The 24,008-nt window shown below is 41.9% G+C and overlaps 1 protein-coding gene across 1 annotated transcript in view; it reads left to right on the top strand.

Annotated features, from left to right (window-relative positions):
* FRY (FRY microtubule binding protein) overlaps window positions 1–24,008 on the top strand; it is a 422,104-nt gene that overhangs the window by 26,262 nt on the left and 371,834 nt on the right. The window lies entirely within an intron of this gene.

The following is a 24,008-nucleotide window of genomic DNA, read 5'->3' as shown; positions in this document are numbered from 1 at the left end:
AACTAGATAAACTGAAATCTTATTCAGGATTTAAAAAGGGGGGGGGGAAGAGTTACTCCTCTGTATGCATTATTTGTGGTTATCTAAGCATATATTATAGTCTTAACATTATATTAATGACACTTTTTGGGGGAGGGAGATATTTTAACTTCATTCATTCTCCTATGTTACATTTCTGAAGAAAATAACATGTTTCATAAAGGAAGGGTGAGAGTAATGTCTTTTTCCATTGTAAAAAAACAGTCAGTTCCTGCATCTCTCTTTCTAATTTCACAGTTGCAAAATGTTACTGGAGTAGTTTCTCTGTTTTGAACCCCACCCTGAGTGTTGCTAGGCAGATGAGCTGTGTTGCGTAAGCTGTCAGTTACTGAACAAGCACAGAAGGCATAACCAGCAGTGTTACAAACAGCCAAATTCTGGAGGAAATAACTTCTACAACTTACAGTTCAGAACAAGAATATCAGATGTGGAAAAAATGAAAGGGTGAAGTTGTATTAGAAACACAATTTAAAAAAACAAACACAAAATCCTCCTGCCAGCAGTAATGGCTTTGAAGGAAGAATATGAATGTCAGAAAATAATGGACAAAGTAGTAATTACTTTTGAAACTACTGAAAATATATGTTTTGGAGCTTTAATTCATATCAAGGTGAGCTATGTTTTTAAATTTATTGTGATCATGGTTATAGTGGGCTGGACTGTGAATCCAGATGTGAAGATTCTTCAAGATTGGGATTGTATGGATGGAGGCTTCTGGTTTAGGCCGAACTTTGATTCCTGTACTGGTTGATAGCCTTGATGAGCTGCACAGTTTTCATAAGCTGGTCTCAGTTTTATTACATGAATCTGATATAATGCTCTAATAATCCAAATCTTAAAACTCTAACTCTGATCTTGAAACTCATTTTCCCCCACACACATAGTCATTGTTACAATTCAGGGCAACTGTACCTGTATTCTCCCTTCATGGTCCCTTGAGAGAACCCCCTCTAGGCTCCTCAGCTGTTACCTCTCTTGGGTAGAGATCCGTGTGCATCTCCCTCCTGACTGAGGCTTTTCCAGGTTACACAGTTCCCTGCTTACACTGTGATAGTCCCAGCAAGCCAGACAGCCTAAACAAGCCAAGCCAGTGTCTGCACTTTGCTTTCTCTTTGAAGGCTTTGAACAGTGTAATTGCCAGTAGTTATGTTACCGCACAGCCCTTTATAAGTAAGCATATTTATTCTTAAAATGAAAGCATTACGAGAAATCAAATTAAAAATGATAAAAGTTCCTATATGCATGCTAATAAACTCATCAGAGGTCACTCATCAATCTTATGGGGCCTCAGTAGGCCTAAGTCCTTCCAACCCTTCCCAGGAAGGATTGGGGGCCTCCTTGGACAGATGGTCCTGTCCGTTTGCTGGGTCAGAATGAAGGCCCGAGTCAGTCTAAACTCAGGCTATTTATCCAAAATCCTTTCTTTGTCTGTTGGTCTCTGGAGAATCTAGTTTGAAATAGCCTCTACATGTGATGGTACTTCTCTGGAGGTGTTACAATCTGAGTGAATTTCCAAATCACCCCCTCCCACACACACACTGTTCTTAGTTCATGGAGGAGCTGTGGCTGTGGTCACACTCCCCGATGGAATTACATATACAGTAGAACTTCAGACTTGTGAACACCAGAATTATAATCTGACCAGTCAACCACACACCTTGTTTGGAACTGGAAGTATGCAATCATGCAGCAGCAGAGACCAAACCTGCCCCCCTCCCAAATAGCAAGTACAGTACTGTTGTGACGTTGTGCAGTCTATATGGTTTTATAAAAACATGATAATAAGTGAATATAATGTAACTGGGATAGTTTTATAAAGATTTGATAATAAGTGAATATAATGCAAATGGGATATGCTTCGTGCAAAAGGTCTCTTGTAAGGTTTCATTACAAAGCTCATAATCTACTGAGTGTGATCATCCTATTTGTAGAAATGTACCACTCTTGTATCTAAAACTAGAAATCTAAAACATAACTCTGAGGGCCTATTGTAATTATGTAAAGTGTGGGCCATTAATGAGGGTTTGGAATCTTGATGACTCCCATTAACCAGGACCATTGTCTGCAGATGGCTGTGTTTACCTGTTAGTCTTCCAGTATCTGTGTGTGCTGGTAAGTGGGCAATGAAGTCTTGCAGTGACATGTGATCATATCACCTGAACTGGAATCCGTCTTTAACCTGGTGCTTTTCCAGTGAGGGGGGTGGAAACCCAGAGGGACAAAGGGTTCCTGCCTTATGCAAAAGATATATAAAGGGGTGGAAGAGAACAAAGGGAGGGAGGAGCCATCATGAAGAATCCCCTAGCTATTACCTGGGCTGGAACAAGAGCTGTACCAGGGGAAAGAATTGTGCCCAGGCCTGGAAGGTGTCCAGTCTGAGAAAAAACTTACTGAAGCATCTCTGAGGGTGAGATTATCTTTATTCAGTTTGATTAGGCATAGATTTGCGCATTTTATTTTATTTTGCTTGGTGACTTTGTTCTGTCTGTTACTACTTGGAACCTCTTAAATCCTACTGTCTGTATTTAATAAAATCATGTTTTATTTAGTAATTTACTCAGAGTATGTATTAATACCTGGGGGAGCAAACAACTGTGCATATCTCTCTATCAGTGTTATAGAGGGTGAACAGTTTGAGTTTGCCCTGCATAAGCTTTATGCAGGGTAAAACGGATTTATTTGGGTTTAGACCCCATTGGGAATTGGGCATCTGAGTGCTAAAGACAAGCACACTTCTGTGAGCTGTTTTCAGGTAAACTTTCAGCTTTGGGGCAAGTGATTCAGACCCTGGGTCTGTGTTGGAGCAGACGGGAGTGACTGGCTCAGCAAGACAGGGTGCTGGAGTCCTGAGCTGGTAGGGAAAACAGGAGCAGAGGTAGTCTTTGCACATCGGGTGGCAGCTCCCAAGGGGATTTCTGTGATCCAATCCATCACAACTGTGTTAAACGTAAACTACTAAAATAATAAAGGGGAAATTAAAAAAAAAAAGATTTGACAAGGTAAGGAAACTGTTTCTGTGCTTGTTTCATTTAAATTGAAATGGTTAAAAGCAACATTTTTCTTCTGCATAGTCAAGTTTCAAAGGTGTATTAAGTCAATGTTCAGCTGTAAACTTTTGGAAGAACAACCATAACGTTTTGTTCAGATTTATGAATGTTTCTGAGTTAGGAACAACCTCCATTCCTGAGGTGTTCGTAACTCTGAGGTTCTACTGTAATTCCTGTCCTACAATTATACATAAACTTAATACGGTAAACTCTCCCAAAGATATTACAGGAAATGGCCATATCGGTCACAATCATATGGTAAAATGATAAGTTGGCCAGCTTGGTTTTTTTTTTTTTTTTTGATTGCAAGTAAAGATTTAAGACGTGAGTGGTAGTCTTAATTTGACTAATACTGTAAACTTGGCTGATAGATTTTTTTTTTTAAAGGCCATTTTGCCTTAGCTGGGAGCTTTTTAGCTCCTTTAAAAAGTAATTTTCCTTTCTGTGTACATGTGAAGTCCCCATAATGTATATATGGGACAGACATACTTCCTCAGTGGCTGCTCTATTGCAAACAGCTTGGTTGACTTCTGGGGAGTTGCAATCACAGAGTGCTCTCTACTCAAAAGCATTTCTCCTTCACTAGATAGATAAATAAAGTTGATTTTTAGCCTTATGCGGCTACCTAGTCCTGCCTTCTACCCCAAACAGCAATCAGTCTCTTGGAGACTATTATTATCATGTACAAATCACAATAAATGTACCCACTGCTGTACAGGAGTAGCTTAATATCAAACAAGTCATAGTTGCATTGAAGAGTTTAGAATATAAAGGTGTGTGGAAATACAAACAAAAAATACATAGAGAGACGTGTGGCCATTAGGTCACAGAATGTTTCACAGAAGAGGTGGGTTTTAGGAGTTTCTTGAAATTTAAGATAGAGGGATCTTGGCGTAAACTAGTGTGAGGTTATTCCAGACATGGGAAGTGGAGGAAGAGCCGAAAGCAACAACAAGGTAATGAGCATGAAGTCTGAGGATAGGGACTGGTAGGAAGATGCAAAGATACATGTAGGCAGGTGCAGAATTGAGGAGCACTTTGAAGATGAGAAATTTGAATGTGATAAGGAAGAATAGTAAGAGCCAATGCAGAAATTTAAGATCACTGCCTTTTTTTATATACTAATCTTGGTGGATTCTTCTCTATCTGACTGGAAGTATGATAGTTACCTTTCTGAGACTACCTCTCCCTTGTTGTGGCAGTTAAGGTCATCTGAGACACTCTGTTTTTAGGTTCTTGGGTGTCAGTTCTGTGTATCCCAGCTTCAGGGCTTTCTCAGTTGAGGGGCCCAGTTTCTGGAAAACACACTGGCTTGCTGTCCATAGCACAATGTGTGATGTTCGTATTTTGCTTAATTTATGTCTAATTTCTGGGTTTTATTTGTCTTTGTTTTTGGTTGGATAGTGCTGCTACCTTTTGTGGATGGTTTATATATATATTTTTGTTAAACAAACAATCCTCCCCCCCCCCCCCCAAAAAAAACAAACAAGCAAACAAACAAAAAATAAGCACCTAGCTGTTACAGTGAGAGGTTTCTAAAAAGAAACATTCTTCACATGTTCCATATGTGGAACTGTCATTTATGTGAATAGAAGATCCATGTGAGACTCCATGCACTAGAAATCCATATTATGGAAACTAGATGAACAGAGTGGATTGGAGAGGGGGTATTTTGTCCTTACAAATTTAGAGACCGAGCCTGCCCTCTGTATCAAAAGATAAGCTTGTGCATTAAATGTTCAGTAATGTTGTTGTTCTACAGATCTATTTTTAATATGCTACATATTTTTCTTTGATTCCCTCACCTCTTCAAATTCACACATGTTCTTGTGTAAAATCCACTTTACACCTAAAACAATAAAGAGTCCTTGTGGCACCTTAGAGACTAACAAATTTATTTGGGCATAAGCTTTCATGGGCTAAAACCCACTTCATCAGATGCATGGAGTGAAAAATACAGTAAGCAGAATATATATTACTTTACACCTAGTTACAGATAGACAAATGACATTAATTGCATAGTGCAAAAGGGCCAGAAGAGGGTGATAAAGTGCTGCAGCTGATACTCTCACTATTTTCTTACCTTTTAAAATCATTGCGTGTAGCCAAATTAGCCTACTGCTAATAGAACAGAGTTTTTTTTATTGATCAGTTGTAAATGAATTTTTTAGATTTTTTTTTATTGCGAGTAATACCATGATTATTTATTTATTTATTTATTTTTGTATAGGCTTGGTTTTCATTTTGCATGAGGCCTGAGACTTTATTCCAGAAAGTCCTCTTCCTAATTAGTAACAAAAATTCCAGAGAGAAAGTAAGATACCTGTCCACCTAAAAAGTTAGTTATTGTGTGCTATTTTTTTTAATATTTATTTTTGAGGCAGTCCTACTTATTAGCAAGGAAAAGTTGGCATTAACGTGGCAATTTCTTTGGGTTTCCTCCCCTGTTTTGCAGTGCAACTCTATTTTCAGACCTGTGTCTTCTGCACATCAGTGCAGTAATCTCTGATTACCATGCAACTTGATTATCATATGTATGTGGTTTGGTATAAGTTTGGTGTATATATATGTAGTTGGTGTAAATTAATGAGATACATCGGTCTGAATGCACTTTTTTAATGTTACACAGTGATGCACACCAAGATGTCAAATCATTTATAATTTAAGCCACGCTCATTATATTCAATATGTTCTATTTGGTGAGATTATTTCACCACAGAATATATCTAGATCAAGAAAATAAATAGTTTTAGGGGTTTTGTTTTTGTTTTCAATGTTAACCTTGTCCAGATTCTGGGTTTTTCCTCTGGCTTCAGAGAAGAATGTTTCTAATTGCTTTTACAGAAACTACAAATTCTTTGTGTTGAAGAGCAGCAAGGGGTATACTTGCACATAGACGTTGAATTTGACTGGAGACTACTTGTTTCCTCTGCAACTCATCCCTGTTCTTTGAAGTAAAGTCCAGGCATCAAAGTTACTATATATTGGTCTTGCATCAGTCTTCATTTGCTATGGGTAATCCCCCACCCCCAGTAAAGTCTAACTACTTTGGATAAGTGTTTTTTTTTTATTTGCAGCCCCTAACAATTTTGAATGGAGTCCTCCCTTAAAAGGATGGGAAGGACTAGCCAGAAGGGAGAGGATATGGAAGATGTAAAATTAAGATGGGTAGGCCTTTAACAACACACGTTGGAATCACAAGGAGTGTATGGTTGGTTTCAGTCCTTTCCAAGGGGGTTCAGCTTTCACAAAGTTTGTAAAACACTGACTTATGAGACCACAGAATATAGAAAAGCTATTGATTGTAATCTTGGAAGAAGATACTCGGATCTCATAATTAAGTTCCTAGCCCTCTGTGCTACTGTGCTTTGTATTTACAATTATGGGTAATGTTTTGAGGTCAAACCATCCAATTTGCTTCATAAGCCTAGAGGAGAGATTGTGAGATTCTGCCAAAGGGGAGAATTCTATCTTTACAGCAATGTCATTCCCTGATCCCATGCAAATCCCTCTACTGGAGTTCCATGGAGATAAGTGGTGGAAGGGATGCTGCTGTTCACAATAATATTCACCTCTCCTTCTCCATTTTTTTCCTCTCTCTCATTTGTAGCACCGCATCTTTAAGAGTAAAATACTTGCACCTGTAAGCCATCTGGCGAGGAGTTTTGCATAGGATTGTGCTTCCTAGGCAGTGGCAGCAATCTTAGTGTATATGATTCATGGTGCCTTGGGAGAAGGGAAGCCTGTGGAGCACCATGGATGGACTGATCTGTGCAGATTCCTGGGATCCACCAGCGCGGGTGACCAAATCTTCTGCAGGCCTCTAACTACAGTCTCTCTCTCTCTCTCAGGCATCTAATGATAGAGAAGCTCTGTGAGGTTCCTCTCTACGTTTCTCTGTGGAAGAGTGTATTCTTCTTTGAGTGGCCTCTATGCATTTCCACTCATGGGATGTGTTGGTGGTGCAGCTGTGATGGTTGAACCTTCTTGTAGCAGTGCCTGCTGGAGTGATCTTGTGTCCCTCCTGCCACTCCCCTCCCTGTTCCTGAGTGTTCTGAGGGCGAGCTTATACAAGTGGGTATGGCACGCCGACTGCCTCAGTTCCTTACCACCGCTGCTGCTGAGGGAACAGGAACCTCACTGGATGGCTCCACTCCAAAATCATCGACTCAAGACGCGGTGCCTTAGCTAGCTCTGAGTGTAGGATTAGCCTTCTAAATTAAACTCCTTTTATAAAGTTCTTTATTTCTTCATTTTGTTCATTTTAGTTGGTTTCCATGCCTTGGCATGGATCTGCAGATCTGATGGTGGATCCACATGGGAAAAGAACAGGATTTAAAAGGTGGGCTTCTTATCCTGCCATATTTCTGGTTTCAGATGCCCATGTTAGGTGTCTGGCTTGCTTGGAAGAAGGTTAATTTCCATGTTACTGGGCTATATGCAGTACATTCACCCCAAGAGCTTATAATGAGTGTTAAAACCAGCTCCAAGCCTTAGCAGCCAAGCTCTCCAGTTCTTAGTCATTGAGATGCATGAGTACAGATAGGCTTACTTAACCCCAGCAACTTCAGGGGACAAAGAGCATTATTAAGATCCCATCCAAAGTTCTGGCCTGCACTATCATGGCAAAACCTGTCACTACAGTACCGAAGGATCCATAGCCATCAGATCTGACCAGCCAGGCAATCAGGCCCCAGCAGGTATTGGCCTTCGTTAGCAGAACCAGGTCTCAGAAATGCAATCCTTGGCACCTGCCACCTCTCATTATGAATAAAGAAATGTCACAGGTGTTGGCCTCTCTTAGCAGAGCAACTCTGTGCACCAGGACTCCCTTGGATTCTGTGACTTCCATTCCAAGACCACCTTTGGAACCAAAATAAAAAACAAATGGCCATGGTGTTAGCAACTCCTGAAAGAACGCTCAGACCTCTAATGTAATGAGCATATCGTAGAAAATTGCCACAAAAGGTGCTAGAGACAATGTGACACTTCCCAGGGATACCAAGTGTTTAGGTACCTTGCTACCACCTGCCCTTAGCGTGAGGAAGCCTTGTCTGTGCCTGCTGTGGGCCAGTTCTGCAACACAAGCACTGCTTCCACAGGCCCTTCTCTCTCTGTGCAGGTTAACGATAGGCATATTCTAATCCCTGAGTCATCCGAGAATCCCCCTGGAGCACCCAGCACCTGATCCACTGGGCACCCACAGAATTTCCAGATCTTCTGCTCCCAAGGGAACAATGCATCCCAACATACCAGTTACATTCACTTAAGACACAGCACGTAAACATATTTACAGTAAAAACAAGTAGTTTATTTAACTAAAAAGAGTTGTTTATGTGCTGAAAATATGGTTTTGAAATCTATCAAGGCAGTGATGAAAAAGAAGCTTTCCTCCAGACAGTAGGTAAGACATATATATCACTCTGTTGGCATTGTAAGCTAACACAATGGGTGCCTGTTTACATACAAAATCACATGCTAACCTAGAGATGTGAACTCAACATGGAAACTGTGCACAGGAAGAACAAGCCACAAGTGATTGTCCTATCTTGGAATACAGAAAATGAACGTTGGGGTTATATGTAGGAAGCAAATAAGACACACCACCTTATCCTGCACTTAGGAAGTAAACAGGAAGTATATTTACATTCATGAAAATGGGATATCAGCCAACCTTGGTTGAAGATGCTGCAGAAAACTTTGGGTGAGATAAATTTCTTTAGACAAGAGATTAACCTAATAGTTACTTTTAGTCTTTAGAAAGCTTGTTATGATTTTATTTTATATGTATCCATTTGCTTCCAATGTCTTTGCTCACTATCTTCTTAATCTCTAGACTTTGATAATAAATGCATATTTGTTTTCACTATAAATATATCTCAGTGCTGTAGTGTAAAGTGCTGGCCCTGAGCTGAATCTTTAAAAACTGATGTGTGTATTGTTCCTTTGGGGACAGCAGACCTGTTTTTTCTGTGAGTAACCAGTGTCAGGGGCTGGACATCACAGGGGGAGTGCTTCAAAAGGACTTGGGATTGGGGCACACCTATTGTTAATCTGCAAGATAAGTGAGGGCTGGCATAGCCCAGAGGAGAGTGTTTGAATGGCTAACAGACTGGTGCTGTTAGGGAACTGATACCCAGCTAAACTCAAGCAAGACTCCCTCACACTGATGGGATGGTAGCAAGAGGACTCATAATCCGTGGTACCATGAGAACCATCACAACTGTCCAAAGAACAAAAGAAGGATAGGTACGCTCCACCTGGTCTTACAGAGAAGGGAAAAAGCTTGTCTTCCTAAGCAGAAGGGTCCTTTCTTCAACATACCTGGGCATTATGGTTTCTAATTACCAAGCCTCAAAGTCCAAGTATCATTACCACCTGTGGAAGAAGATGGCCACTTTCATCATAACCCTTCCTGAAGACCAAAAGAAGCTGGTGAAAGTCCTGATCTCTGAAGGTCAGTTAGTATCCAAGGATGCTTTAAGAGGATCATTTGACTTCTCTGAGATTCGTAGCTGAGATCCTGAGCTTCCATCAAAAATGAGAACACATGTGGAAGACGTTTCATTTGAGGGAGATGGTCTGTTCAGTACAAGGACAGACCAAGTTCTAGAAAAGCTGAAGGATGGTAAATGCACAGCTAAATCTCTTGGATCTACCAACCAGTCAGAAGATTTGGTATTCCAGCCTTTACATAGACTAAACAACAATATTCTTGTTCTTCCTTATCTTCCAATTACATGAAGAGATGGCTGTTCCATCAACAATCTCCTCCTCTGCAACAACAACAAAGGAGGAAAATCTATAAACTTCGGATGAAGAGTAAACCAGCAACTTCCTTGTCTTCCATGGCAGACCTTGGACCTAAGGTTTGACAAGACACCTGAGAGCATTAGACCAATCTTAATCCCTCAACCTCATCTCCTTGCCCCTCCCCTTTTTGGAAACAGATATTTCCATTCCTTCAATATCTGAAGTGCCATCATGAAAGACAAATGGATCCTGGAAATCATTCAGAGGGGCTATTCTAGTTACTTCAATATAATACCTCTCCCAAAACGTCTGCCTTTTTCCTGCTTTAGTGATCCTTTTAATGAGAGTCTGTTAAGAGCAGAAGTCCACTCTCTAGTGGAAGCAGGAGACAGAGAGAAGGTTCTAAGGGAATTCCATGGATAGGGTTTTATATTCCAGATTCTTTCATTCATGCATTCTTTATTAATTCATCACACAAATGGGGGGATAGCTGCCAAGGTAGCCCGGGAGGGGTGGAGGAGGAGGGAAGCACAGGAATGGGGTAGTTGTAGGGGCACCCCCTAGAATGGCATTCAGCTCATCATAGAAGCAGCATTTCTGGGGCTCTGACCTGGAGCGGCCGTTTGCCTCTCTGGTTCTTTGGTAGGCTTGTCTGAGCTCCTTAAGTTTCATGCGGCACTACTGCGGGTCCCTGTTATAACCTCTGTCCTTCATGCCCTTGGAGATTTTTTTCAAATATTCTGGCATTTCGTCTTTTGGAACGGAGTTCGGATAGCACGGATTCATCTCCCCCTACAGCGATCAGCTGCAGTACCTCCCGTTCGGACCATGCTGGAGCTCTTTTGCGATTCTGGGACTCCGTGGTCACCTGTGCTGATCAGCTCGCTACACTAGCCAAACGAAATTCAAAAGTTCGTGAGGCTTTTCCTGTCTACCTGGCCAGTGCATCTGAGTTGAGAGCGCTGTCCAGAGCGGTCACAATGGAGCACTCTGGGATAGCTCCCGGAGGCCAATACCGTCGAATTGCGTCCACACTACCCCAAATTCGATCCAGCAGGGTCGATTTCAGTGCTAATCCCCTCGTCGGGGAGGAGTACAGAAATCGATTTTAAGAGCCCTTTAAGTCGACAAAAATGGCTCTGTCGTGTGGACTGGTGCAGGGTTAAATCCATCTAACGCTGCTAAATTGGACCTAAACTCGTAGTGTAGACTAGGGCTAAGTAGGACTTTAGGTGTCTGTTCTTAAAAGGAACATGCTGGCATGCTGTGGCCTTGTGAAGATATTTTTACATGATTTACTATTGTGTTTTAAGTTTATTTTTAGTCATGAAGTTAAATAAAACTAACTTTAAATAGTTTTTATTGGTACACTTTAGACACCATATCAGAAAAGTCAGGGGAATGTGTCCATGTTTGGAGATTTTTTTGTGTGTATGCACATGCATACATGATTCCTCACAATCAAAGTGAGAATACTAGAGATAAAAATGTTTCAGTTCTATATCTGCTCCTAGTCACATGATCTTAATTACCTTCTTTGTTGAATTTTATAAAATTCTACCCTGTGATTTATTCAATATGAAGAAGCTGTAGGTATTGCTCTGTTCTGCTAGGTGCTAAATACTCTGCCAGCAATCCAGTAAACCACTTAAGCACATGCTAAATTTTAATTGCATTCAATTTAATTGCATATTAACCCTGCAGAGCATTTGTCTCTATTTAACATTAATTGTTAAATAGAGACTGAAATGCTCTGCAGGGTTAAGGCCAGAGTTTGAAGCACCTTGCAGGATTGAGCCCTTACAGCAGAACTGGATGCGTACTTGTCCTCCGCCTCTTCTACTAGATCAGGGGTCAGCAATCTTTCAGAAGTGGTGTGCCGAGAGTCTTCATTTATTCATTCTAATTTAAGGTTTCGCGTGCCAGTAATGCATTTTAACGTTTTTAGAAGGTCTTTCTATAAGTCTATAATATATAACTAACCTATTGTTGTATGTAAAGTAAATAAGGTTTTTAAAATGTTTAAGAAGCTTCATTTAAAATTAAATTAAAATGCAGAACCCCCCCTGGACCAGTGGCCAGGACCGGGGCAGTGTGAGTGCCACTGAAAATCAGCTCATGTGCCACCTTCGGCACATGTGCCATAGGTTGCCTATCCCTGTACTAGATATTTGATATTTTTAAAGAACTCCACTATTATCCAGTCAGTTAATACAAAAATAACTCAATATTTATTTGTAGTTTTTACATATCATGTATTGCCAAGCAATTCTGTGCAAACAGTAACTTCATTCAGCAAATTAGAAAAGGCAGTTCCATTGTGAAACTTGCACTTTATTTACTAAAATTATCATTAAGAAGCACAGTATTTTTAGGATTTCCATTGAAACTTTTAATTATGGAGAGTTTATTGGTTTTACTTGTTTTTTTGTTCGTTTGTTTTTTTGAATTTTCAGAGGGAGACTAAAAGCCAAACCGAGGCCATTTCTCGAGCCTGCTAAACAAAGAGTATTTGTGATTTAACCGAAAATACAATAAACATACACTTCCAGAAGAAACCCATTTCCCTGAAAGAGTGAGAGGGGAGTGGTTGTTTCATCAACTAATTTGTGTTTTGATTAGGGAGTTGTTGATAAAGCTTGCGTCAAAGAAAATTAATGATTAACTAGACAGAGGTGTACCCGTGAATTTAAAACAATAGACTGGGGTAGAAGAAAGGTCACTGGAGGGAGGGATATAAGTTGAATGGAGTGGGTGGTAAAACAAAAGGTAATTAGTGAATTAACTGGAAGAAATTATTCTTCAATTCAGTTTGGACCTGTACTTTTGGTTCTGCTGCAACTGATTTGGTACCAGTGACTTATTTGAGGTAGCAGTGTAACATTCTGGAAAGCTACATAGCAAAGCTAGAGAAAGTAATGAAAGGAGAAATGTGGGTTTTATTTTTCTTTACACTCATCTTGAACATGTGTTCTGGTGTGTGTTACACTTGAGATTGATGCTCTCATGCACAGGGAAGGATCAATTTGTATTTTCATCTACTTTTAAAGAGGAGGTTCTTTAACCAGTGCTATTGATAGTGTGAGTGAGAGGGGAACTAATCTTGCCAACTCTTTATGTGCACTTGGGCACCTTTTAAAAAAGCTCTCATCAGTTAATTTAGGTGGGTTGTATAGCTATTTTAGACTTGGTTTCTTGCTATTTTTCTGATTTGAGTCCCAGAAGGATGGGCTCTTGCAAGGAAATATGGTAACACTAAGGGAAATCTAGTGCTTTCCTAGGTAAAGCTGTGTTGTGAGTTGTCCGTGTCTGAACTTAATTTGATACTGTCCCTTTGGTTTGCTGATTGCATGATAACCTGCCCTTGGGAAAGCTTAATTCATGAACCCAGGCAGTTAGTAGTTAGTTTTAAGCCCTGAATCATGAAGTCTTATATCTCTTTAATATTGTTATCTGATCTGATGTAGCTGTGGATGTTCTCATTATACATGTCTGTCAACACTGAATTTCACCTGCCATTGTGCTGCCCATTTTCCTATCATTGTTCGGTCCCTCTGGAATTCCTCAGTCTTCTCTAGTCTTGGCAAATTTAAATATTTTTTTTTATTATCTGCAGATTTTGCCAGGTAATCATCCCCTTCTCAGATTATTGATAAATATGTTAAACACCTATTATAGCACAGATTCTTGGGGCTTAAATGTACCTCTGCTGGAAAAAATCATTAAGAAAGACAAGGTAACTCAGTAATTTCTGGAGTGCTTTGTTCTCTCTGACACCAGTCAGGTTGACTTTAGGCTTGGGTTTAGTATGGAGCTTGTGCTACTTTGTTAATTATTTCCTTTTGATGATGGATGAAATAGTAACCAAATAGTTGAACCCTTATAAAAACAGGGACGATGATAAAAGCACATCAAGAGTCTTCACTTTTAAAATTAATATTGTTCTAATGTAGATAAAACTATTATTAATAATTAGTCCTGCTAGGAAATAAGGTGTAGTGCTTAAATGTATTAAGATTAATCTATATATAAGCAAGGGAATTGCCAGGAAATTTTAAATTGCGGTGCTTAGTGCTATTTTGTTTGGGTTGAAACAAATAACGTTGTTTGGACAAATAACATTGTCCATTTTTAAACTTAGGCAGTCTTTACTGAACACGTTCCCTCAAAGAGTAGGAAGGAGGGGAAAAACTTCTCTCAGTTTATATCCAAAGATATTGTTTAGTTTTTCTAAATACAGGTTTGCTATTCTAGGCTGTGTATTGACCCAGTTTGAGCATTTCTAAAAACATAGCGGTAAAAAAAAAAAAGTGAAAAGATTTGGATTAGATTTTCTGTGAAATTGATGAAGTTATATATGTAATTGAATATTTAACACAGGTAAAAGTATCTATTCCTTATGTTCATTTATTTTATCATTAAAAAAGCTTGATACTTCTAAAATACCCAGTCTATGAGAGAGTTAGGTTTTACCAGGAGCTCTTGCAATTTGAACATTTGTCTTGAAAATCTATCTAAATGCAATTGGGCAGAGAGGACTGGGGCTCATATGTTTGCCTTATACCCACCTTGGTCTGTGCCAGCAGCAGGGCTGGCTCCAGGCACCAGCTTACCAAGCAGGTGCTTGGGGCGGCCACTTTGGAGAGGGGCGGCACGTCCAGCTGTTCGGTGGCAATTTGGCGGACAGTCCCTCACTCCTGCTCGGTGTGAAGGACCTCCCGCCGAATTGCTGCCGCAGATCGCGATCACGGCTTTTTGTTTTTGTTTTTGTTTGTCTGCTTGGGGTGACCAAAACCCTGGAGCCGGCCCTGGCCAGCAGGATCCTCTCCCTGCCTACTTGGAAGGGAAGTTAATCTCCCTCTTTCTGGGATCGCCTGGAAGTTTCTCCCTGGGATCAGGAGGATAGAGGATCAGGAATTCTTGGGATGTGCATCAAAGCCAGTCTACATGGAGTTCCCTCTGCACTGTGAAATTCCCCCCAAATGGCTACTCCACATGCAGCTGCAAGCTGGGGCAGGACAGGAGGTCCAAGAGCTGATATCCATGTGGAGTTGGGGAGTCTACAGATTTTGGGGCAGTTGCTGAGAGAGGTAAAAGAGGAGCACGTTTTACCTCTGATAGAATAATCTTAGGTAAAATTCCACAAGGGTTAACCACAAGAAGTGTTCCCGCTCACAGACCTGTTCCCAGTAGTATTTCCTCATGAGAGAGCAATAGGGCGCAATGCTTTTGTTCACAGAAAGGGACTCAACATACCAGTTTTAGCACAAATGAAAAGAACGTCACACCACACCTACATTTATTTTTTCTTTTTGTTTCACTAACGAAAACAAAAAGGCATCATACTTAGTCTTAATTTTTTTTTTTTTTAAGTAGAAAGACCTCAACAAAATCATTGGCTATATCTAGAATTTATTCAGTGATGATTAAATCTACAAATTTGCTACATGGCAGTAGATTTGGGCTCTAAAATGCCTAACGTGTTTCTCCTAGCAGTTTATACAGAAAGAAACAGGACAGACTGGTCCAATTTCTTTACTTCCTCAAAGTGATTTGTAAACCGTATAGACAAATAACATTCTGAAACTTGTCAGACCAACAAGTCTGGTCTTCCTGCTTGTCAGTTCTGGAATATAAAATGGCAGGCTATAATGTGAGATTTCAAGAAAATACACTGGGTCTTAAACTCCTCTTTCTTTAGGTCGGATTCTGTCTGCCTGCCTAAGAATCCAGTGAGTTTTAATCATTTGTTTAATTTGTTATTTTTCATAATATTTACAAAGTGGGTAGACAAAAATCGATGATTTTTTTAAATAAAAAAAAACAGATTTTTTAAATTTCAAGCTGATTTTATATTTAAACACAGCTTACCTTTTAAAAATTAAGCTGTTTAAAATTATAATTTTAAATAACATGTTAAAGGCCTACATTTACTGTATTGATTAAAATCATTTCAATATTAAAAAAAATATTAAGCATTACCTGTTTGCTGATAAAATTTTAAAGAAAGTCAAACCACTGAGTTGGTGAAAATCACTGGCTACGTACCTGGAACTGGAGTTTGTTGAAGTGCTAAACCAGCTTTTGACAGCCTATTGCAGGTATAGAGAGAATATTTTATAGATTTATTGATTCTGTGAGTCTAAGGCCAGAAAGGATCATTGTGGTCATTTAGTCTGACCTCCTGTATAATACAGGCCATAGAACTTCCCCAAAATAATTCCTAGAGCATATCTTTTAGGGAAAAAAAAAAATCTTGATTTTAAATTGTCAGTGATGGAGAATCCACCATGACCCTTGGTAAATTGTTCCAATGGTTAATTACTCTCACCATTAAGAATTTACACCTAATTTCCAGTATTCTGTACAGTATTCCCAAAACGGTCACACTTGTGCCAAACAGAGAGACAAAATAGCTTCTCTACTCCTACTCGAGATTCCCCTGTTTATGCATGCACTTGGGAAGCTCACACTGGGAGCTCATGTTCAGCTGATTATCCACCATGACTCCCAAATCTTTTCAAAGTCATTATTTCCCCGGATAGAGTCCTCCATCCTGCAAGTATGCAGGAAATCAAAGGATTCTCAAGATCTTTATAGGTATTGAATAACATTCAAAAATCTCTGTTGCTTCTCTTGCATGCTATCTAGTAACCTCCTCACTAACTACAAATAGTGCTGTTTCCTTGCTATCCCGCTGTCTGAGTGAATCAGAAGGTCCTGAAAGAAGCACCCAGATGATAAAATAGCTGTCTTAGTCCAGGAAACACAGAGGTGACTACAGGCAAAGTTAACCTTTTGAAGACCTAGCAAGAATTGTTCTTGCTGTTAAAGGAGGGCACCTCCCCTCCTGTTGTCAAGGTGGTGTCCAAATTTGGAGTCTTTTGACAACTAAATATTATCATTTATGCACCATGTTTATAGTGCCAACGTGTTCTAGGTTCTTAATAAACAAATGTGAGGGAAATGGTTCCTGCCCCAAAGCATTTAGAGAATCTGACCCAATTCCTATTGAAATCAATTGGATATTTTTTTTTTTTTTTACTTCAGTGAGCATTTGATCAGGCCCTATATCATCACTTTTCATGGACACTCAAGTAGTAATAGCAGTGGTTAAGAATCCTTTTTTCCCCATCTTTTATTGTCCTGAAGGTTGACTGTGCTTTTACTTTGATGCCGATATAGCCACAGATCTATGCTATAATGGATTACTACTTCTACCTTGAACTGATTCTGAAAGCACAAGGAAATTATACCTAGTCCAAGCTACAGGGATAAATCACACCAAAACTGTATATTCTATGTTGGTTTCCACATTGAAGAACAGGTTCATTTCAAAATCCTGGTTTTTAATCTTGAGAGTTCTAAAGGACTTGGTGTGTATTTGAGGCCTGGTCTATACTTAAAAGTTAGGTTGACCCAGCTACGTCACTCAAGGGTTTGAAAAATCTCCACCCTTGAGTGACATAGTTAAGCCACCTTAGCCCCTGTCAGACAACTCTGGGTTGATGGAAGAATTTTTCCGACAACCTAGCTGCTTCCTCTCAGAGGTGTAGATTACCTATCCTGACAGGAGAAACCCTCCTATCTGCTTAAGTAGTGTCTACAGCGCAGCATTGTAGACAAAGCCCTGAGAGACTGACTTTTGCTCAGTACTCGACTGCTCTTGTTAGTTTGGGAGGGGTCTCCGAGGCATTCACAGTGGAACACCCTGAACTATGGAATATTCAGGCAGAGTTAGAATCTTGCCACGTTTTGGGTGTGATACAAGATTCCTCTCCTTTGGCGAGCCTTCTTTTAACAGCTAAACTATTATTGGCCCTGGCTTCATGCTCTAGGAAATAAACTACCTAAATTTAAATCCTTTTACATAAGTGGCCTCTATATAGAGAGGAAATGGAAAGGAGCTTTATTCTTCTTTCTTGAGGGAGTCAGCATATTTATATAATCATTAAACATGCCCAGACGCTATCAAGAAAAATGTCAGATATTTACTTATTATATTGAGTGCCTTGACAACCGCCTATATGAATTTAATTTTTTCGCTCTACATTACCACATACTTGCCAACTCATCTACAGCATACTATAATTTTCTCTGGTGTTTTCATACTTGGCATTAGTTTTAGTAAGAATCTTGTAAGAACTTTAATAAAATAATTTTGTCCTTTGCTGTTAATCTCTTGATCCTCTACCACTGTAGCTATAGTAGATGATGGGAAGACAAATTCTGGCAGGCATTCCTAAAAGGATGCATCCATTAGAAAATTATGATCCAGACACAGTACAGGCAAGTCTTGGGAAACTCTTCCCTTTTCCCTATCAGTTTTTCCATGTGTACAATCCAACCACTGTTCTGACCCTCATGTCGTATCCCCCAAAGAACTTTTGTGAGGGTCCATGAAACATGACATTACACTGTTGCAGCATAAAATGGTGATGCTGCAGCAAAATGTCATTATGCCACTTTGTAACAAATAAGAGGTAAGATCACCCCTTTGGACCTGATACTCCCAATTCCAAAAAAGATGGTGGCTCTTAATGAGCCCCCCCACCCCTCCTGACAGTAGGGTCAAGCATGATTCTGAGTCTCTTGAATTCCTCTGTTGGTTCCAATAACATCCTTGGATTCTAGACTGAAGCTTGAGAAGTGCTCAAGGTAAATCTTTAAAAGAGGGTCATACCCCTACTGTAACAAGTATTATCATTCAGAATGTCTGTTTGGATGCCATGGTTCTGTCCATGCTGACAGCAGCGGTGGTAGCACAAGATCACTGCTCAGATCCACAACTATTTATGGATCTGGAATTTACTCAGATTATAAATCCCCCAAATGAGACTCATAAAAGGCCTACAAGAAAAGCAGTAGATGCATGTGCTCCTGCTTCTCCTGCAGATAAAAGGCAAAATGTCACTGAGCTTAATCAGATTCCCTGGAACTGTTCTTTCCCCCTCTTACAAGCTCAACAAAGAAGTTAACTTTCCCTTTTTCAGTTTTTTAAAGATTGCTTTCGTTTCACTGCTATCTACTGCTCAGATCTGAGGCTGGATTTTCAGTCTGATATTGAATCAGAGAAGGACAGTCGGGTTATTTTACCACCATGGTTCTATTCACCAGACAGAAAATCATTTCAGAGTGAGTGTTGTACATATGTTATGCATAGCCACATATAGACACAGACCATACCTATATATTGGTAGGTTTTGTGACCAGAAAACCTGATTCTGACTACTGGTGAGACTGGCAGTTTCCCCCTTGGGCTGGATGACCCTACTAGCCTTCTCCAAAATACTATGGGAGCTGAACATATCTGTGCTTACAAAGAGCTATTCCTTTTGAGACCGTAGAGGAAATCCCATTAATTGGATCTGTTGGTCTTGGATCCATCTATATCATGGTGTACAGAGAATGCTCACCAATGATTGTCCCAGATACTCTATCAAAAGAAGAGTCTATGGGACATGTAGAATCTTAGGACACTGATGTACAGCCTGTAGACCAGACATCCCTGGATGACAATTTGGGAATCACTGCAGCAGCTTCCCCATCTGAAGATGCCATAAGATTTCATGAGTTGGTCTCCAGAATGGCTTCTACACTGAAGATTCTGTCAGTTTCTGTGCAAGAGGCTTCTGATTCTGTTTTTGCTAACCTGTGAGCCCCTTCTAATTTCTAGTTCACTTTATCCTCTTACAATTGGCCAAAGCGATTTGGTCGAACCCAGCAACTAATCTGGCCATGCCTAAAAAGGGTGACAAGCTTGATCAGCCACCATACAAAGGTTTATTGTTATTTCTTACATACCCTGCTCCCAGCTTTCTGGTGGTGACTGCGGCAGTGTAATGGGCAAAAGGTGGCCAGGTTCATTTAGTCTTATCAGACAGGGAAAATAGAAAGGTGATACCTTAGGAAGAAAATGTTTTCCTCATGCACATTAGGAATCAGAGTGTCAAACTGTGAAGCTGTGATGTCCTGGTATCAGTTCCATCTTTGAGAAAGGATGGCTGTTTTTAAGGTCATGTGTGAAGATCAAAGAAAACTAGCAAAAGCATTAATCAAAGAGCAGTTTGTTGCCAGTAACTAAGAGCAGCCTTTGGTGCTGTGGAATCTGAAGCAAGGACAGTGGTGTCAACCACTACTAGAAGAAGACATACATGGCTCAAGTCTTCTGGGCTACCCCCCGAAACTAGAGATCTCCCTTTTGAAAGAGATGGTTTATTTAGTACAAGGACAGATGACGTCCTCTGAGAAAATGGATACTAGATTGGTGGCCAGATCCCTTGGTGTGTACCAGCCTCCACAAGGAAGGTTTGGAACTCCTGTCTTCAGAGATCACAGACAGCAGTATCCATCTTAATCTTCATATCCTCATACTTTACACAGAGGCTTCCTCATCAACATCAGCTGCCTCTTTCTCAAAAGAAACAGAGTGGGAGGACTGCCTCATCATCTTGTGCATCAGGCCTTAGACTGCAGGTTTGATGCAAGGTACAAGAGCTACGATCCAGTCTTGCATAAGTCATCACCTACACCCCATTCCCTTTGGGAATCAACTCTCACACTATTTCAGTTACTGGAAAACCATCACCATGGTCAAGTAGATCCTAGAAATGGTGCAAGTTGGTTATTTTCAACTTCATCCGTCTGCCTAGCAATAGCATCTGCCAGAAGAATAGGGCTAGTCTACACTGGCCGTGGCAGCGCTTTAACGTGGCTTGTGTGTTGCGGCAGAGCACTGGGAGAGAGCCCTCCCAGCACTCTAAAAAAAAACCCACCTCCACAAGGGGTGTAGCTTCCAGCACTGGGAGCATGGCTCCAAGTGCTGGTGCACTGTCTACACTGGCACTTTACAGCGCTGAAACTTGCTGCGCTCAGGGGGGTGTTTTTTCACACACCCGAGTGAGAAAGTTGCAGCGCTGTAAAATGCCAGTGTAGATAAGCCCTATGTGAATTATAAGCCTTCATGGCAGATCCACCTGTCAGTTTTCCACAAAGACGAAGTCGTCCTCTCACTATATTCTAAATTCCACCCTAAGGTGGTAACAAACTTTCATCCTAACTAGTCAGTTACTCTACCAATATTCTTTCTCAGACCTTATGCACATTCAGGCAAGTCACATGCTAGTCCTGTTAGATAGATGGCTAATTCCCTTTTAGCATCTAACGACTAGAAAGTCCCCAGATCTCTTTCTCTTAGGGTATGTCTACACTACGAAATTAGTTCGAATTTATAGAAGCCGGTTTTATTGAAACCGGTTGTATACAGCCGATTGTGTGTGTCCCCACATAAAATGCTCTAGGTGCTCTAGTCGGCGGACCGCGTCCACAGTACGAGGCTAGCGTCGACTTCCGGAGCATTGCACTATGGGTAGCTATCCCACAGTTCCCGCAGTCTCCGCCGCCCCTTGGAATTCTGGGTTGAGATCCCAATGCCCGGATGATGCAAAAACAGTGTCGTGGGCGATTCTGGGTACATGTCGTCAGGCCCCTCCCCCCCGTCACAGCAACGGCAGACAATAGATTCGCGCCTTTTTACCTGGGTTACCTGTGCAGACAACATACCACGGCAAGCATGGAGCCCGCTCAGCTCAGCTGAGCTCACCGTCACCATATGTCCTCTGGGTGCCGGCAGCCGTGGGACTGCATTGCTACACAGCAGCAGCTGCTAACTGCCATTTGGCGGTAGACGGTGCAGTAGACTGGTAGCCTTCATCGGCGATCTGGGTGCTGGCAGCCGTGGGGCTTGCCTTTTGGTAGTAGATGGTGTATTACGACTGTTAACCGTCCTATTACAAGTCGGGTCATCGCACGTTAGCAGAGTCTTCCCCGAGCACCCGATCGTGCAATAGGCCTGAAGACCATCGTCATACACTAACTGCCAAGCGCCCAGTATTTGCTGCCAAGCACCCAGAAAGATGCCGAGGGCTATCAGTCACGCTGCACCGTCGTCTTAAGATGTAAAAAATAGATTTGCTCTGTATTCATTTGTTTCCCCCTCCCTCCGTCAAATCAACGGCCTGCTAAACCCAGGGTTTTCAGTTTCATCTTTGGGGGGACCATTCTGTGTGACAGTTGTTTGTGTTTCTCCCTGATGCACAGCCACCGTTCTTGATTTTAATTCCCTGTACCTGTACGCCATGTCGTCACTCGGCCCGCCCTCCCTCCTTCCCATAGTCCGTCAGATACTACTTTCGCGCCTTTTTTTTTAATTCTGGGTTGAGATCCCAATGCCCGGATGATGCAAAACAGTGTCGCGGGCGGTTCTGGGTACATGTCGTCATGCCCCTCCCCCCTCGTCACAGCAATGGCAGACAATAGATTCACGCCTTTTTACCTGGGTTACCTGAGCAGACAACATACCACGGCAAGCATGGAGCCCGCTCAGCTCAGCTGAGCTCACCGTCACCATATGTCCTCTGGGTGCCGGCAGACGTGGGACTGCATTGCTACACAGCAGCAGCTGCTAACTGCCTTTTGGCGGTAGACGGTGTAGCATGAGTGATAGCCGTGGGGCTGGCAGCCGTAGGGCTGCATTGCACCAGCCCCTTGCCCTTTGGTAGGCGATGGTATATTATGATTGGTACCCATCATCGTTGTACTGGAGTGGCTGTCAATCATGGCCACCTGGGCAGACATGCTACTGTTTCGATGATGATGGCTACCAATCGTAATATACTATTTTCTGCCAATTGCCCAGTATTGTCTGCTAAGCACCCAGAAGAGGCCGAGGGCGATGCTGGGTGCTGGCGGACGTGGGGCTGGCAGACGTGGGGCTGCATTGCTACACAGCAGCAGCCCCTTGCCTTTTGGCAGACGATGGTATATTATGACTGGTATCCGTCATCGTCATACTGGAGAGGCTATCACTCATGCTGCACCGTCGGCTGCCAGCTTAAGATGTAAAAAATAGATTTGTTCTGTATTCATTTGCTTCCCCTTCCTCCGTGAAATCAACGGCCTGCTAAGCCCAGGGTTTTCAGTTTAATCTTTGGGGGGACCATTCTGTGTGACAGTTGTTTGTGTTTCTCCCTGATGCACAGCCACCTTTCTTGATTTTAATTCCCTGTTCCTGTACCTGTACGCCATGTCGTCACTCGGCCCTCCCGCCCTCCCTCCTTCTCCTGGTCCATCAGATACTACTTTCGCGCCTTTTTTCTGACCAGGCGCCATAGCTAGCACTGGGATCATGGAGCCCGCTCAGATCACCGCGGCAATTATGAGCACTATGAACACCACGCGCATTGTCCTGGAGTATATGCAGAGCCAGGACATGCCAAGGCGAAACCCGGACCAGCCGAGGAGGCGATTGCAGCGCGGCGACGAGAGTGATGAGGAAATTGACATGGACATAGACCTCTCACAAGGCACAGGCCCCAGCAATGTGGAAATCATGGTGTCACTGGGGCAGGTTCATGCCATGGAACGCCGATTCTGGGCCCGGGAAACAAGCACAGACTGGTGGGATCGCATCGTGCTGCAGGTATGGGACGATTCCCAGTGGCTGCGAAACTTTCGCATGCGTAAGGGCACTTTCATGGAACTTTGTGACTTGCTTTCCCCTGCCCTGAAACGCCAGGATACCAAGATGAGAGCAGCCCTCACAGTTGAGAAGCGAGTGGCGATAGCCCTGTGGAAGCTTGCAACACCAGACAGCTACCGGTCAGTCGGGAATCAATTTGGAGTGGGCAAATCTACTGTGGGGGCTGCTGTGATCCAATTTGACAGGGCAATGAAAGACCTGGTGATAGCAAGGGTAGTGACTCTGGGCAACGTACAGTCAATAGTGGATGGTTTTGCTGAAATGGGATTCCCAAACTGTGGCGGGGCCATAGACGGAACCCATATCCCTATCTTGTCACCGGAGCACCAAGCCACCGACTACGTAAACCGCAAGGGGTACTTTTCAATGCTGCTGCAAGCCCTGGTGGATCACAAGGGACGTTTCACCAACATCAACGTGGGATGGCCGGGAAAGGTACATGATGCTCGCGTCTTCAGGAACTCTGCTCTGTTTCGAAAGCTGGAGGAAGGGACTTTCTTCCCGGACCAGAAAGTGACCGTTGGGGATGTTGAAATGCCTATCGTGATCCTTGGGGACCCAGCCTACCCCTTAATGCCATGGCTCATGAAGCCGTACACAGGCAGCCTGGACAGGAGTCAGGACCTGTT

Source organism: Malaclemys terrapin, chromosome 1 (assembly GCF_027887155.1).
Source record: "Malaclemys terrapin pileata isolate rMalTer1 chromosome 1, rMalTer1.hap1, whole genome shotgun sequence".
Lineage (NCBI taxonomy): Eukaryota > Metazoa > Chordata > Testudines > Emydidae > Malaclemys > Malaclemys terrapin.
The sequence above is the reverse complement of the archived record's forward strand: the minus strand, read 5'-3'. Positions and strand labels throughout refer to the sequence as shown.